Below are 18,248 nucleotides of genomic sequence, written 5' to 3'. Positions count from 1 at the left end.
AATAACTGTGTAGTTCATCAAATCCTTCATTTTTCAAGTGATTATTTTGGCTTCTGGAAGCCTATGAAAGATCCCTTCATTTACAACTATTTGTATCCATTATCTAGACATTGTCTTCATATAGATCTGGTGCTAGTAATCACACCAGTCCTAACATGGTGTGATGGAAAATGATGTGTTTCTTTCCAGTAGGCAACTTTTAAATGTGAAACATGGACATCAACCAATGCTGTCAGAATTACCTATATTTAATTACTGCAAAACCATATCACTTTTTAGAATTGATTCAAATTTTGAGCAGATTCAATACCATAGGGCTATGCTAGGTCCTACAACTTAAGAGGCAGCTGCTTGCACTGCAGTCTGGTGCAGTGCTGCAGAGCTCTTTCCTGTTCTCAGCTTCAGTCATTGGTCAGAGCAGCATTCCCAAGTACGGGATATGCCACCTCTACAACCGGAAGAGGCAGATCAGGTGCCTTTCTTCTTTCTTAGTGGTGGGGATTCCAAGATGTAATACTTTGTACATTACTTTGGAGGGGATGTTCTGGCATACCACATACCACTCGACTTCTTAAAATTTTACTATTATGTGAGGTCCCTGCATCTTTGTAAGGTTTGTCCTCCACTCCCTGGAGCACATGTATCCCACCAAGGCCTCCCACATACTTGCCAATTCTTGATCTGGTCTGATTAACATGATGCTGTTAATACGGTGGGGCAGTGTGATATTTTGTGGAATGTCCAATTGATCCAGTCAATGCACTCGGACTGTGTTATGACAGAGGGTGCAATGTTAACAACAGCCTTGGGGCAAGACTAAATCTATATGTTTGCTCATTTCAAGTGAATATGAACTACTTCTGATCCTCCTTCCTGATAGAAGTGGAAAAGATCACATTTGCCAGATTTATGGTTGTACAGTTTAAGTCTGAGGCTGTATTAATTTATTTTGGCAAATATTCTGCATCTGGCACAGCAGCTGCAATTGGTTAAATTTATGGCAGTCAAATGTCATGTTCAGGATCCATCTGGCTTTGTAGAATTAATTAGGGCTATGATGAATTTAAATGAGGATGTGATGTGACCACTACCCCTATCTTCTTTAGGTCTATAAGAGTGGCACTAACCTTTGCCATTACCTCCAGGATTTAATATTATTTTGGGTTATGAAAGGGAAGTTTCAGAGGTTTCTGACTGTATTTCTTAACTGTGATTAGCTTACATGCCAAGGACCAAATGTGGAGGTTCTGCAGCCTACCAAGTATTTCTAGTCTAAGTACACATTCAGAGATCAAAGCAATGACCAGCATGGACTTAGTGGACAGACCTGCTGCAAGCCAGGTCTGGACCAGGACTCTACTTGTTACCTGGCTTTCATATATCTTCACTCTAACAGGGGGCCATGATGACTTTTTGGGCCTCTGGTTATCAATGTTAACATGGACCCTGTGTCCAACAGTCTGCAAAAATATGGGTTTTCTCTCTCAAGTTTAGTCACCTGAGCGAATGGCTTTAGGGCCCTTTTTGGAGAACTACCGTATACACTTACTATGGGGTTTTAAGTTTCTTTCTTCTAGGCACCCAGCATCTCTTTTCAGCTATTGAATTTTAGGTCTGAGAACTGATTCAAATGTATAAACTGGGCTTTTTATTGGGGTACCTTCCCTCAGCCTCTTGATTATCCGTTCTTGATTTTTTTGATTGTATACATTAAGAAATACACTTGTTGGATGTTCATTTCTTTCCCCTAGGAATGGCATGTTCTGTGAACTGTTCCATCCCATGTTTCATGGTCCTATTCCATCCTTATCAGGGCCCTGACCTTGGAACAGCAGACCTTCTGGGGTTGAGAATTCAGCATTTTCTGTGAGTATGCTGTCTCATGTTGATAATTAAGTTCTTGGCCTGATATTTAGCTTTTCCTGCCCTTTGGCTGCAAAAGATTAGAGCCCTTTATATGCTGCCAAGGAGCCCCTCTGGCTTTCACACTTTGCCTTAAATTAATGGTTAACTTTCCTTAGCCTTTTATTATAATCTCCATTACTAAATCCTCTAGACTTCTTGAATGCCTGAGGTATTGCCCACACCAATGCATTCCCTTCTACTAGTTTGCCATTGGTGAAAGTTTTAACAATGGAGCTATTATAGCATTCTAGCAGCTATCAATAATCCACCTAGCACCAGTGACGAGGTCTTCATTGTTAGCTGGCCAAGGGGTGATCCAGCTCCAATATTCCATTTTAAAGTCTGCTTCCTAGGATTACTCTTGGCACTAACTCTCTTTGATCAAATTCCCTGGAAAAAGGCTCTAAGACAGAGATGTGTGTTCAGGAAGTTTATTGGTCAGTGTTCTTGGGCACAAGATATGTGTATTAGTCAGGGTTCTCCAGAGAAACAGAAAGGTAGGATATATATCTACACACACACACACACACACACACACACACACACACACACACACACACACACACAGATATATATACTTACATAATTATGGAGGCTGAGAAGTCCTACAATAGGCCATCTGCAAGCTAGAGACCCAGGAAATCCAGTGGCATAATTCAGTGCAAGTCTGAAGGCCTGAAAATGAGAGTGGGTGAGTGGAGAGGGCAGTGGCTGGTGTAAGTCCTAGAGCACGAGAGCCAGGAACTCTGATGTCTGAGAACAGGAGTAGATGGATGTTTCAGCTCAAGGAGAAAGAAAGTACTTACCTTTCTGCCACCTTTTTTTTTTTTTTTTGCTATGTAAAAAATATTAAAGAATTCTTTAATAATATTAATATAAGCACAGGTAGTGTAGTTTTTGATCTCTGGATAATTGATCACATTGACCTAACTAATAACAATTAATCTATTTTTTTTTTAATTTCAGCTTATCATCATGGGGGTACAGAAGTTCAGGCCACATACACTGCCCATGTCCCGCCCATCCCCCCGAGCCAGAACTTCAAGCGTGTCCATTCCCCAGACAGTGCGCATTGCACTCATCATGTAGTTATACCGCCATCCCCTCAGGGCCCTCAATGGATTGAATGATGCCCACACAAATTGGTGAGAGCAGATCTTCTTTGTTCAGTCTACTGATTCAAATGTGAATCTCTTCCAGAAACACCTTCACAGACACCCCCAGAAATAATGCTATATGGGCCTCCCTTAACCCAATCCAGCTGGCACATAAAATGAGCCATCACAATATGTGAAGGATTAAAGGAAGCAGGATTAGGCAAAAGGAGAGATTGGATTGCAATGAGGTTGCGAGAAAGGTCTCAGTTGATCACAGGGGGAGCTCTGGAGCTGTCATGGCCTTTCAGAGCTGTCCCAGTTCTTGTGCCCAAGAACACTGGCCAATAAACTTCCTGAACACACATCTCAAATTCTGTATTCCCACATTAACTGGTTGTGAAATGAAAGTTGCCTTCTAAGTGGAGTAAAATTTTGGGCAGGGGGCTTTCTTCCACCAAAGGCAAATTCTAGAAGAAAAGTCCATTGTAAGCAGTCAATAGCTAATATTTTTGGCAGATAGGAAAATAAATGTCATGGTCCCCAAGGGGTACCATGGGAACACACTACAGTATCCACTACAGATATCATAGGAAGTGGTACTTTAGCATACTTTAAATTTTTCTCTGATTTAAGTGTAATTTTATTTTAGTAGTATTTTTTTTAAAGTAAACTTGCTAAGTTTACTTAAAAAGCCAAGATACACAAGCTTTCCAGTTTTTAAATTTCTAATTATTTTTTACTATGAGTTTTTTTTTTTTTTCTTTCTGACAGAGTCTTGCTCTGTCACCCAGGCTAGGGTGCAGTGGCATCATCATAGCTCACTGAAACCTCCAACTCCTGGGCTCAAGCGATCCGCCTGCCTCAGCCTCCCAGAGTGCTAGGTTTAAAGGCATCTGTGATTTTTATTTTTTTTTAATTTTTAAATTTGTGAAATTTTTAAGAATTTAAGAATATTACAGGGTACAAAGGCTTTGGTCACATAAATTGCCTTTGCACCACCTGAGTCAAAGCTACAAGTGTGACCATCTGCTAGACAGTATGCACCACACCCATTAGGTGTGAATTTACCCATCCCTTCCTTCCCCCTCCCACCTGCCCAAGACATGATAAATGTTACTACTATATGTGCACATAAGTGTTGAGGAGTTTGTACCAATTTAATGGTGAGTACATGTGGTGTTTGTTTTTCCATTCTTGTGATAGTTAGAAGAATGGGCTCCAGCTCCATTCAGGATGATACAAGAGTATTAGTTCCCCATTTTTTATGGCTGAATAGTACTCCATAATGTACATATACCACATTTTATTAATGCATTCATGAATTGATGGACACTTGCATTGTTTCCATATCTTTCCAATTGTGAATTCTGCTGCTATAAACATTTGAGTGCAGATGTCTTTTTTATAGAATATCTCTTTTTCCTTTGGGTAAATACTCAGTAGTGGGATTGCTGGATCAAATGGTAGTTCTACTTGTAGCTCTTTGAGGTATCTCTATATTACTTTCCATAGAGGTTGTACTAATTTGCAGTCCCACCAACAGTGTATGAGTGTTCCTATCTCTCCGCATCCACACCAACATTTGTTGTTTTGGGACTTTTTGATAAAAGTTATTCTCACTGGAGTTAAGTGATATCTCATTGTGGTTTTGATTTGCATTTCCCTGATCATTAGAGATGCTGAGCATTTTTTCATATGTTTCTTGACCATTAGTCTATCTTCTTTTGAAAAGTTTCTGTTTACATTCTTTGCCCACTTTTTAACTGGGCTGTTGATTTTTTTCTTGCTGATTTGCTTGAGTTCTTCATAGATTCTAGTTATCGGCCCTTTATCGGATGTGTAACATGCAAATATTTTCTCCCATTCTGTAGGTTATCTATTCAATGTAACGATTGTTTCCTTGGCTGTGCAGAGCTTTTTAATAGGAATATATTTAACTAAGTAGGTGAAAGACCTCTACAGTAAGAACTACGAAACACTGAGGAAGGAAGTAGCAGAGGACATAAACAGATGGAAAACCATACCATGCTCCTGGGTGGGCAGAATCAATATTGTTAAAATGTCTGCATTGTCCAAAGTGATCTACAGATTCAATGCAATCCCAATTAAAATGCCAGCATAATTTTTTGCAGATCTTGAAAAAATAATTCTACATCTGTGATTTTTAAATTAAGTTTTCTCAAGATTGAGATAATTAGAGAGATTGATCTGGATCCAAGTAATGCAGCATAAAAATCAGTGTCAAAAAACACTGGTTACTTAGAGCCTATCATACTGCTTATTTAAAATTTAAAATGTTGTAATATGTTACCCAAATTTCTTTTCAAGGAGATTCTTCCCACTCTCAATTGGTACCAAAACATACATTGTCCCAACTGATTGTGAGTGTTGGCTGCTGTAGCTTCCAGATGAATTCCCTCTCCAAGAATTGTCATTGGCCAAAGGAATCCACTTTGCCTACAGTTATGCCCTGCCTTCCATGGTACCCCTTTATACCACAAATGGGCAGTGTAGGGTACAAAAGCTCAATCCCTTTGCCTTAATTCAGAACAACTCTAAAGGACCATCTTAGCCAAAGTCCTCCACAGGAAAAGCCAAGGCTTCTATTGCAATTGCCTCATGGTTCAATCCTTCCCTCTGCCCAATTCTGATGCCCCTTTTCACTTATGTGTATTGTGCCTGGGAGTATTCCTCAATAAACTTCCTGCAGGCAAAATCTACCTCAGAACTTATTTTTTGAAAACACAACCTAAAAAAGGTTTTTTCTGTAACTTGATTATGGGAGAAAGTGAAATCATTCTCCAAATAATTATGATAAAATTAAGTAGATACATAATTTATTGTGTTCTAAAATTTGATTTTCAAAGATAGGAGTTACATTTTATATTAAGCATATTGACATGAAAGTATACTTAAATCGATAATTATGACTAAATTTTTAGTGCTTACTATCCAATTGTAATTAGCAGTTTATTACTGATGATCAGAAATTTTCAATTATTCTTTTTTTTCTCTTCACATATGATTCTAGGATTCTCAGGGAATGGTCTTTCACTAAAATGAGTTTTGTCGGAAAGAGTGAGGAAAAAGGCACTGCAAAGATTTTGAGAGAACTGTACCATTTCCAACCCTAAGAAACAAAACAGTAATGGGAAAAAAATAATGTTTTCAGACACAAAATTGGAGTCACTTTTGCAAAGAAATTTAACATCTCTGAGCATTGCTTGTTCTTTCTGTAAAACAGAGACAATGCTGACACATTGTTTTTTAGCACAAACTTTGGTCTAATGTTCATTCAGCCTAGACTTCACTTAAAAGTATTTTGACATCACACAGTAGACTTCTGTTGCAGGCAACATGGCTGAGTAGATGTTCAGAGCACACTTCTTAGGAAATAATGTTTAAAATGCTGGATAAACTAAAAAAACACATTTTAAAATCCATGGGTAATTTATGAGCTGAATGAAAATCTTCAGAAACCAAAATGAGAAAATGTGAATTTGAATCTAGAAATGTAAGCAAGCACAGTATTGGGTATTTGCTGGGGTTGGGAGGGTGGGGGGTGGCTATTTACATTGTCCAGGTGACCTACTTGAGTTTGTTCAGTTTGCACACATGTGAAAAAGGCAACAGAGCTTAAGCCTGCATAGGAGGCAAGATCACATCACAGAGCCTGCATGAATCTGTTCTGCTGTCAGAGGCAACTAGAGCAGCCTTTTCTCCTTCAATTGCTTGCCATGTCCCTAAACATGAATCCTCTGTGCCCATCACACTCAGGGGATATGTGTTAGGACCTCTGAATGGTAACTGAGTGAGTAGTGGGTTCCTCTCACACTACCACCTAGGAATTTTCCCCAACTACATATGTAAGCATTAATTCTGAGCAAAGCATTTAAATGTGAAAGGCAAGAAAGACTTCAACACTTTTGGAAGTAAATATGTAATCTCTGCATAGGAATTGATTCTTAATGAATACATCAAAATTATAAAACATAAAGAAAAAGTGATAAATATGATGATATTAATCTATTAAAAGATCCCCCAAATAGAGGAAACATCAAGTCACAAAGTGGGAGAAGATATTTGCAACATATATAATAAAAAATAGTCTCTAGAATGTAAAAAGAACTTCAAACCAATAAGAAAAGACAAGCAACCCAATGGAGAAGGCAAAAGACATTAATAGACATTTCACAGAAGAAAAATAAACAGCCATTAGATGTATGAAAAGATGTTGGACGTTATTAGTAGTCCTTGATATGCCAGTTTAAACCACAGTGAGATACATTTTTATAACCATTATAAACTAGTAAAATTTAAAGATATTGTAATTTCTTTTTCAGATTGTTTACTGTTGGTGTATAGAAATGCTAGTGATTTTTGTATGTTGATTTTGTATCCAGCAACTTTACTGAATCAGTTCTAATGGCTTTTGGGTGGGGTTTTTAGGTTTCTCTAGATATAAGAGCATAGGGTCTGTAAACAAGGATAATTTGACTTCTTTCTTTTCAATTTGAATGCCCTTTATTTCTTTCTCTTGTCTGATTGCTCTGACTAGAACTTCCAGTGCTACATTGAATAACAGTGGTGAAAGTGGGCATCCTTGTCTTGTTCCAGATCTTAGAGGGAAGGATTTCAGTTTTCCCTCATTCAGTATGATACTAGCTGTGGGTATGTCATATATGGCTTTTATAATGTTGAGGGAAGTTCCTTCTAGACCAAGTTTTTTGAGAGTTTTTATCAGGAAGGGATGTTGAATTTTATTGAATGCTTTTTTAGCATCATTTGAAATAATCATATAGTTTTTGTCCTCTGTTCTGTTGATATGATGTATCACATTGGTTGATTTGCTTATGCTGAACCATCTCTGCATCCTGGGATGAATCCCACTTGATCATGATGAACAATCTTTTTAATATGTTATTGAATTCTGTTTGCTAGTATTTTGTTGAGGATTTTTGCATGTATATTTATCAGAGATATTGGCCTATAGCTTTTTTGTTGGTGGTGGTGTTGTGTCATTGGTTTTGGTGATACAGGCTTCTTAGGACGAGTTTGGGAGTATCCCCTCCTCCTCGATTTTTGGGAATAGTTTAAGTAGAATTGGTAGTAGTTCTTCTTTTAATGCTTGGTAGAATTCAGCAATGAAGCCATCTGGTCCCGGGCTTTTCTTTGATGGGAGACTTTTTATTATTTCTTCTATCTCATTACTTGTTATTGGTTTATTCAGGTTTTGGATTTCTTACTGGCTCAATCTTGGTAGGTTGTATGTGTCTAGAAATTTTTCTGTTTCTTCTAGATTGTCCAATTTATTGGCATATAGTTGCTCGTAGTAATCTCTAGTAATCCTTTGCATTTGTATAGTATCAGTTGTAATGTCTCCTTTTTCATCTCTGACTTTATTTGGTTCTTCTCTTTTTTTTTCTTTGTTAGTCAGGCTAAAGGTGTGTCAATATTGTTTATCTTTCAAAAAACCAACTTGTTGTTTCATTGATCTCTTGTATTCTTTTTGGTTCCAATTTTATTTATTTCTGCTCTGACCTATATTTTTTCTTTTCTTCTAATAATTCTGGATTTGGTTTGCTTATATTCTAGGGTTAAGGTGTTTGTTTGTTTGTTTTCCCTTCAGCACTTTGAATAGTCATGCTACTGTCTCCTGGACTGTAAGGAGAAATCTGCTGCCTGATGTATTAGAGTTCCTTTATATATTATTTGTTTCTCTTTTCTTGCTTCCCTTAGGATTTTTTCTTTTTCTGTGACCTTTGGGAGCTTGATTCTTAAATGCTCTCAGGTAGTCTAGTTTGGGTTAAATCTGCTTGGTGTTCTATCACCTTCTTTTACCTGAATATTGCATCTTTCTCTAGGTTTGGAAATTTCTGTTTTATTATTTCTTTGAATAAAGTTTCTACCCCAATCTCTCTTTTTACTACTCTTTAAGGTCAATAATGCTTAGATTTGGTCTTTTGAGGGTACTTCCTAGATCTTGTAAGCATGCTTAATTCTTATTTATTCTTTTTTCCTTTTTTTTCCTTCTGACTATATTTTCAAATAGCCTATCTTCAAGCTTACTAATTCTCTCTTCTGCTTGATCATTTTTGCTATTGAGAGACTCTGATGCATTTCTCAGTTTGTCATTTGAATTCTTAATCTCTAGAATCTCTGCTTGATTTTTTTTTTTTTGTTATTTCAATCTGTTTGTTAAATTTTTCTGATGGGCTTCTGAATTCCTTCTCTGTGTTGTCTTGAAGTTCACTGAGCTTCCTTAGGACAGGTATTTTGAATATTTTCTGAAAGGTCACCTATCTCCATCATTCCATGATTGGTCACTGGTACCTTATTTAGTTTGTTTGGTGAGGTCATGCCTTCCTGGATGGATGTTCTTGATGCTTGTGGATGTTCATCAATGTCTGGGCATTGAAGAATTAGGTGTTTATTTTGATCTTCACAGTCTGGGCTAATTCGAACACTTCCTTCTGGAGAAGGCTTTCCAGATATTCAAAAGGAATTGAGTGTGGTAGTCTAAGTCTTTGGTCATGGCAGCTGTATCAGCTCTGAGAGTGCCCTAAGCCCAGTAATACTGTGACTCTTGCAGATTCTTGGTGTTACTGCCTTGGTGAGTATGGGTAAGATGCAAGAGAATTTCCTGGATTGCCAGGCAAAGTCTCTCACTCTTTTCCCTCACTCTCTGTGCTGGGCTGTTGGAGTTGGGGAAGGAGTGACATGGGCACTCCCTCATGGCCACCAGCACCAGGTCACACCTGAAGTCAGCTCTGTCTCACCCAAAGCCAGTGGTAAATGTTGTCTGGCTACCTCTGTTATTTATTCAAAGCCCAAGGGCTCTTTAGTCAGCAAGTGGTGAATCCTGCCAGGACGGAGTCCTTCCCTTCAAGGTAGCAGTATGCTTCCTTCTGGCCCAGGGTGGGTCTAGAAATGCCATCCAGGAAGTAAGGACTGGACTCAGGGGCCTTAGGAGTCTTCTCAGTACTTTATTTTACTGTGGTTAAGCTGCTATCAAAGTTTCAAAACAAAGTCCTCTGAGCTCTTCCCTTTCTTTTCCTCAAGTGAAAGAAGACTCTCCCTGAGTCTGCCTATAGTTGGGTAGGAGTGACACAGGCATTGGCTTGGCAGCAGCTTCTGGTGCCTCACTGAGTCATGTGCACCCAAATTCTACTGGCTCTGAGCCAGCACAGTTACAGATATTGCCCAAGTACTGCAGCCCTTGTGGCCCAACTGCCTTATGAGTTTAGTCCAGGCCCCAGGCTTCCCTTTGGCTGTTGGTGGTGGGGCTGGTGGTAGCTTGGGCTTTGGGGTAGAGGATTTCCTTCTGGCTGGGCTGGTCAAAATGAGCCCTCCATGGGTACTGGCAGAATTCTGGCCCGTGCTGTGTTCCCCTGTGGCAGTATAACCCCAAGTTTCAGTTTAAAACCCCATAATCACCTCACTGTCCTTCCCCTAGGCACATGGATTCTCTCTCTCCTGATGGGCTGGCAAGGCACTGCTGGGGATGGGGAAGGGATGGTGTAGGCCATGCAATACTGTCTTTTCTGCCCTCTGATTTAGTGTCTCCTTCTTTGACATAATGCTAAAGCCAGGTAGTATAATCACTCATCTGAATTTTGGTTCTTCTGAAGGTGTTTACTCTTGTAGATAGTATTGAATTGGGTGTTTTTGCAGAGGGACAATGGGTGCAGGTTTCTATTTGGCCATCTTGCTCCACTCCATCCTACTTTATAGTGTTTTATAAATGTTAAGCGCCGATGTGTTGGGACAGTCTGATTTACAGCACTTTTCCTGGGATAATTTTTAATAATATCTCTTTGCTTTCCCAAAGTTTTCCTAGTTTGATGATAAAACTTATAGTTCATCACCTTTAAAATAATATATATGCCTTATTATATTACTTATATTTAATATTATAACAAATAATATTATATTTTACTTAATGCAGTCCTATTCTTGAAGATTAGGTTTTGGTAATTTTGTTACTCTTATACTTTATGTTATCATTTGCTTTCCTTCTAAAAATATGCAGGCACTACAAAGCAATTAGGCTCAACTTTAGATCAGGTACACCATCCATAGGTACACACGGCCCTCTTGTGAGCTTTGCTGAAGGCAGGCTTATAGTTAAGAAACTTCCAACAGACCATAGCACTGGGTAGCTAACATAGGGTATCATCTGATTCAACCAAGCTTTCTTCTTTTTTATTCATTTCTTGGTGATCATATAAATCTTTTGCTGTTTGTCTCAACATCCCAAAATAATTTTTTTTTCCTTGAGAGACATAAATTTTTTCCAGACTTTCTTAGAAATATTTTAAAAGAGAAACACCCCCAGAGATCACTCTCTCAACCTCTAAATCATTTAAAAAGTCTTTCAGGATCACCTAAAATTTTTCTACCTATCTCCTTACAAAAATAATCTCGTATTTCAAGAAACACAAGATTTCTTGACACAAACAAACCAAAATTATAGTTTTGCTACTTTTTATTATGTATTTATATATTTTTTAATTATTAGTGTTTCCATATTTTTTATAATAAATGTGTGTTTTTTCAACCATATTATCACCTATGTAAGAGTTTCATGTCATCTGATCAACCTGGTGTTATATAAAGAAATTCATTCTGAGTTAACATATTGGGGATTGACAATAATTCTAAATACTGCCACCTTGTAATACTTTAGGGCAATGGTAATTAGGGTTATAGTAATCACCCTGTCTTAATAATGCATAATGTGTTCACTTCATCCAAGTAAACCCCATCTAAGTATGATGAGATTTTACTGTTTGTAAGCTTCTTCTATCATCCTTTTCATCTTTTCATCCTCAACTACTTATCAAACCTGCAATTTGCTAATGAAAGATACAATATGTGCTAAAGATGTAAACACAATGGTTCCCAGTGCTTAAAATACCCTATCATAATTTATCTGTTTTTCAGAAAGCACATTATTTCCTATGTCCTAAAACATTTTAGAAATAGAAACAGTGGCTTTGATATATGACAGCAGTAGAATTGCACAGTACACAAACTATGGCAGTATATATTGTCATAGCAGTTTTAGTTTGTTAAGAATGGTAGGACCACTGTATCTCTCTATGCTTTAATGTTATGCTATGAAGGTTAGCTGAACTAAATCTGACTAATCACTTAGTTATATCCAATCCTACTTTGAAATAAAAAAAATGCTATTTGTGGACTGTATAAAACACTAACAGATTGAAAGGTTCCTAACCCAATGGTTGAGCTGTGCTCTTGGAAAGTCAGAACTGTTCAGTTCAGAAGGTCTTGGAGGCTAGTATACAGGCTATGATTTTATTGATAATTTGTCCATGTCATATCCCAATAAGAGGGTTAATAAAGGGTGTTTTTGTAATTTTTAAGAAATACAAAGATATCCTTTATGTCTTTTTGTTTGTTTGTTTCCTTTATGTCTTTATTGAAAAAATACTTTGTTTGACAGCCATATTGATGAATGCTTACTTGAGAAACCTGGAGTTTGTTCCAAAACGATTTCATAGCACAGCTTGGGAAGGTTCCCCACCCCTATTACCTGAAGAAAGAAAAAAATCATGCTCATTGTCACTTCAAATGCAAGTTATCCAGTTTCAAAATGATCAAGGAAAGAGGAAAACATGTTGAAGAATGTTGTGACTGTCTCAAATCACATTTGTAAGGGCATGACACCATAACATGATGCTTACCTTTTGTATTATTAGAATGAGATGGGAAATAACCACTGTAGGTTATAATTGCAAGTCACATAGGTATGCTTAGACCACATACTCTATGTCTGCAGTCCCCAGCCCATGAGCTGTGGCTCGGTATGGGTCCATGACCTGTTAAGAGCAGGGCCATGCATCACTGCCTGAGCTCCACCTCCCCTCACCTGTGGAAAAATTGTCTTCCATTAAACTGGTCCCTGGTGCCAAAAAGGTTGGAGATCACTGCTGTAAGTGATAAAAAAAACTAGAGCAAGGTTAATCTAAGCCCAGGAGAAATATAATCACTTATATGTTTTAGTTAAAACCAGGAGTGGGGAAACTTTTTATGTTGGAATGCTACATTAATAAAGCTGTAATCAAGTAAGACTGCATTTAAGAAATTTCAATTAGATAAACTTAAAAGTGTGCATTATTTTGTAAGAATCTAACTACTATGTACTTAATAATTTCAAGAAATGAAAACTATTTGTTAATTTTAAAGTTAACTAACCTTTTAATGACTTTGTTGTGTTTGCTTTTTGTTGGAAAGCATTTGAATATTTGGTTGTAACACGGAGTTCTGAAGTTTCAGTTGATCCTCTAGTCATTTGTGACCTTACAGGCACCTTGATTTGTGTTAGGTAGGAGAATGTAGATTCACAGCAATAAGTGGTTGAAAAAGCATTTTTCAGGGATGTTGCCAAAGGTGTGGGCATTCTACTGAATTCCCCATATTTCAATTGGATCTTTCTTAGCTAACATCAAACAATGACTTTAAAATGTCATCTCCTGAGAGCTCAATCAATTCCATCTGTAGTTCTTTTGGTGTGTTTGTGAGATCAACTAGGTTAAGCTAACATGGTAATTGAGTGTGATGCCATGATTCTCAAAGTCAGTGAACCTTTCATTGTATTCTCCAATTAATAGGTCTATAACAGCTGTGTATTCTTCAAATGATTTGCATGTATCATCCTGCTCCTCAATGACCTTTCCTAACTGGGGAAAATGTTCATCCAAAATTTCCTTTTGAAAAAAGATAGCTTTTTTTGAAATGCTTGGATTTTTTGCCACGTATCATATAATATATAGAATTAGTTTTACCTTGCAGAGAAATGTTCAAGTCATTTTGATTTGACATGAAACCACACAGAAAGGCTGCATTCCTATAGAAATCTTCTTTCAATAATTCACATTGCTGATTCTGGTCTTCATAAAATTTAACTATCTATTTTCATAGAGATAACAATGCACTTTAGAATGATACAGCTAATCCACACTGAATACCTCATCCTTCAACTAAAGATGCTATGAAACTGACACGTGCTGTTGCATTTACTCAAATATAGTTAACAACACTTATAACTTGTTGCAAAGTACCACTTAAAATAGTAGCTTTAGCACAGAGATTTTGTGGCTGCAAGATACAATGAAAAGAAATGAGAGCATCCAGATCTGTTAATACATTTTTAAATCTCTACAATAAACCCTTCATGTTTCCTGTCATGGAAGGTGCATGGTCTGTAATACGCCCACTAAATTTACCAAATTCAGTCCAACTTTACAACATTTATCTTGAAAGTTGTTGAAGATATCTATTCCCTGTGTTCTGTTCCCAAGAGTGTCCAAAGTGAGTAACTCTTCATAAAAAAGAAAATCTGTTATGACCTGAATGAAGTATAAAATCTGTGTGCCAAGTCAGCAGTATCAGTTGATTCATCCAAAGTGATTGAATAATACATATTTTACATATATATACAAGAATATATATCTGAATACATATATAGTGAATAGTTGGAATGAAAGAGGGTTCAATATCAATTCTCTTCTCATTATGGATCTGAGAGTGGGATGGACTGGGAACCCTGAATAGGAATGGAAGAGGTTTGTTTATTTTTAATGAAAATCACTCACAATTATTTGAATTCATTCTGCATTGGGTACCAAAATCCATAATAACATCACCAATTATTTTTAATAATCCATCATCATGATCAACTGTTGAAAATGAAGAAATATAAAAGAATTTATGAGAATAGTCTTTATATTTATTCAGTTTCTGAATTTCTGGTGAGCATAACAAAAAGATTTCACGGAGACTCATCGAGTGACTATGAATTGTACCTATTTGTCTTTTATTTAGAGGCACTTTTTAAAAACAACTGATATATTCAGAAACTGTTGGGAACATTGAAACCTTCCTAAAAATTTCAATATAACTTGTCAATATAGTAGTTTTTTTTTGGTAAATTGCATTTATTATATCACATACTTTAAGTATTTTTATCAAAACTTTGGAGTGACAGATTTAACACATGTGAATTATGGAACACATCTATCATATAATCCAAAAGACAAAGCCAGTTTTCATTATCAAACCAAATTAGATAAATTAGACTTACTCTCAGGCAAATCTGAACTCATTTATCAATTCAAATAGCTGTGTTAATACATATTCCCTGACATCTCACTTCTTAATGCTATTTTATGATAGACAAACCACAAAACCTTACTAAGAGTTTATTGCCTAAATAAAATAAGTTTCCATTGCTTTCAAAATGTCTTACTCATACACTCTATGTCTTATTCTCTTAGGATCTTGTGTAGCCGTGATGCATTTTTTTTGTAAATAGTAGAGCCATGGAAGAGATGAAGTCCTTAAACTCATAAATACCTGCTTTGCTGCACTGTGGAAAATATCTAAATCCCATTACATCCCTATATATGTCAATGTAAACCCCATATTTCTATGCCACACTGTGCTTTTAACAGAGATATGTATAAGACCAAAAAAAAAAAAAAAAAGGCCTGGTAATGATTCATGAAATCTTGATTAAAGGAGGCTTTAATATTTATGTTCTAAATTTTTTTCTTTGGGACCTTGGAGGATTTTAATATGTCAAGGCATTAAAATACAGTAAAATTTGGAATGAGAAAGATTTTATTTATCATTTATTTACCTATCTCCCTATAAGTGTACATATTTATTCATAATACATATACCACTTCTTTTCCACTTTAAGGTAGAAAAGAAGAACTGTCAGGATGCTTCCCATCTAAAACCATTCTCAGATCAATATTGTAAAAGAACCTGTATGGAAGGTGAGGATCTGGAAAATGATTCCCTTAAAACTAGATTTGGTTGTGTATCCCTTGGAAAATCATTATGTATTCCCAAGGGTTCTTGTTTTCTGTTTGCAGAATGCTTGTAGAGGATTACAGGTTGGGAGTTCTGTGTGTCAACAGAGTTTAGTGGGAGTGAGGAAGATTACTGCAGTAGCTGTCACCTGATTATGGTGACTGCTGGTTGTGGAGTTGGCTGGTTATGGAATTGAGTGTATTTATAAGGGAGCAGAGGCCTGACCTGGGTCAGGAGTGGTGAGGTTGTGGGGGCATTGAGTTGAGTAACTTGAAATTTATACCATGGTGGTAAAAAGCAGGAAAATCTGTGTGTGTGTGCGTGTGTGCGTGTGTGTGTGTGTGTGTGTGTGCGTGTGTGTGTGTGTGTGTGTGTGGTGTGGAAAGAAGCAAGATGTTTATCTTTTGCCAGGAGGAGTTTCATATGGGTTAGGGTGTGGTCATTTGATATAATGATTGATTTGGGGGTGAATGGGACAAGAAATTGAAGGATTAGGAAGAGAATAACAAGGATATTTCTGCCACTGAAGATTATACAGGGATTAAGGAGAAAGAAAAGGAAAATATGAATTTCAGTTACATCTACATTTGTTTCTGGCAGTATTATGTACACACTAAATTCTTGGTAAATACCTATTAATTGATTGGCTGTGTTATTTCCTGAGTAATCTAACTAAATTCTCTGTTAAAATCACTGTCTGTTGAAATCACTGACAATTCAGAAGAGAGAAAAATGGAGAGTGACTCTACTTTATTCATCACACATCAGATGAGGGGTAGATCAAATTATAATAATTTATTAAAGGAATTAGAATTTTGGGAATACATCATCCTGAGAAATTGTATAGTAGTCAAATAATCTCTATGTAGGTTAAGTTGCTTCAATTGCCACTATCAAGTCACCCAATAGTGGACTTTCGATAGTGGTTTTGATAACAGATTATATGTTTTAAACAGTATTTCAGAAACATTTTTCTTATTACTTCCGTATTTCCCTAAGGAGACAAGTATTCTGGAAAATAAACATGCAAGGGATTTCTGGAAATGAATGAAATTATGTATACATTTTAATGAAAACAAGGTTTTCTTCTTCAGAATTTGTGATAAGATTTACAAATGTGAGAGAAAAACATACACACAAAAATGTGAATGCAATTACACACACACACACCTTGGGAGTTTCCCAAAGCAGAAAAAAATGATTCTCATTGGTTAGCAAAGATAAGGATAGAAATAATGGATTTAAATTCAAACAAGAAGCGTTTGAAAGATTGGAGAAAAATCTAACAGTAAGATCAACTAGGGAATGAAACCAATTTCTAGAAGAGATGATGGAATCAAAATCACATGAAACCCTTAGGCTGCAGCTTGACGAACACATAGTAGGAAAAGGAGAGAGATGAGACACATGCTGTCCCACCGGGGAGAGCTGATAAGACGACCCTTTAAGAATCTGCTCCAGGCCTCTGTTGTAGAAGGACGATGTATCCAGGGACTTAATGTTCTCTAAAGACACAAGCAAAGAAAACATGTGTGAGAAGTGAGCAGAGGGGCAGAGAGAATTTAAATCCCAGTCTTAGGGGTCTTAGGTGGCCTTCTTTCCTCCATAGTGTGAAAACAGAGGAGCTAGAGGCCATGCATGTGTGAAAGAACCTGGTGCCTGCAGGTGGGGGTGGGGACCATTCCTCCATTTATGTGTGACAGCTGCCTGTGGCTGAGCCAGGGAGCCAAGCACAGGAATCCTATGTATCTTTTTCTCTCCCATTAGTGTGGGAACTCAGGGAACATGGAAGCAGATTTTCTCGTTATCACCAAGAAGTGCAGTTTTAAGGGTAGATAAAAGATATTTTTTCCTAGAATAATGGGGCAAATAAATGGTCCAGTGAGATTCGCTACCATTTCAGGGCACAAAAAGGCCTATGAGAGGTCATGGCTGAGCAGATGGGGTAGACATTTTTTTCCCCTGCTCAGCTCAGAAATCACTAAGGAGAATGTTGCCCTGTGAGTGGAATTTATTTTTCCAAGACAAATGAGAACCTGGAGAGAGCAATTGAGGAGGAGGGAAAATGCCCACGACTATTTCTATCACACCTTGGGAGCCAACTTGAATAAAGAAGTGGGGATATAGAACTGATTATAAAAATGATACCTTAAAATGTTTTTATGCTTTAGTTTATAGGTTGCCTGTTCAAGTATTAAAGTCCACTGTAAATAAATTTGTCCATCATTTAGCAGACTTAATTCCCAGCTTTTCATTGTGCGATTAGGCCATCCATGAAGTATGGAGGCTCTTGCATGTGCCTCTCTGGACGTCTGTCATGTGGGTGCACCTGCACTCTCTGTCATTGGAAACTGCCTTTATCAGGTGATGCTCTTCAAACAGCTGAACTATGTTCTGGCC

This window comes from Lemur catta, chromosome 12 (genome assembly GCF_020740605.2).
Source record: "Lemur catta isolate mLemCat1 chromosome 12, mLemCat1.pri, whole genome shotgun sequence".
NCBI classification, from domain to species: domain Eukaryota; kingdom Metazoa; phylum Chordata; class Mammalia; order Primates; family Lemuridae; genus Lemur; species Lemur catta.
Note: the sequence above shows the minus strand (reverse complement) of the source record.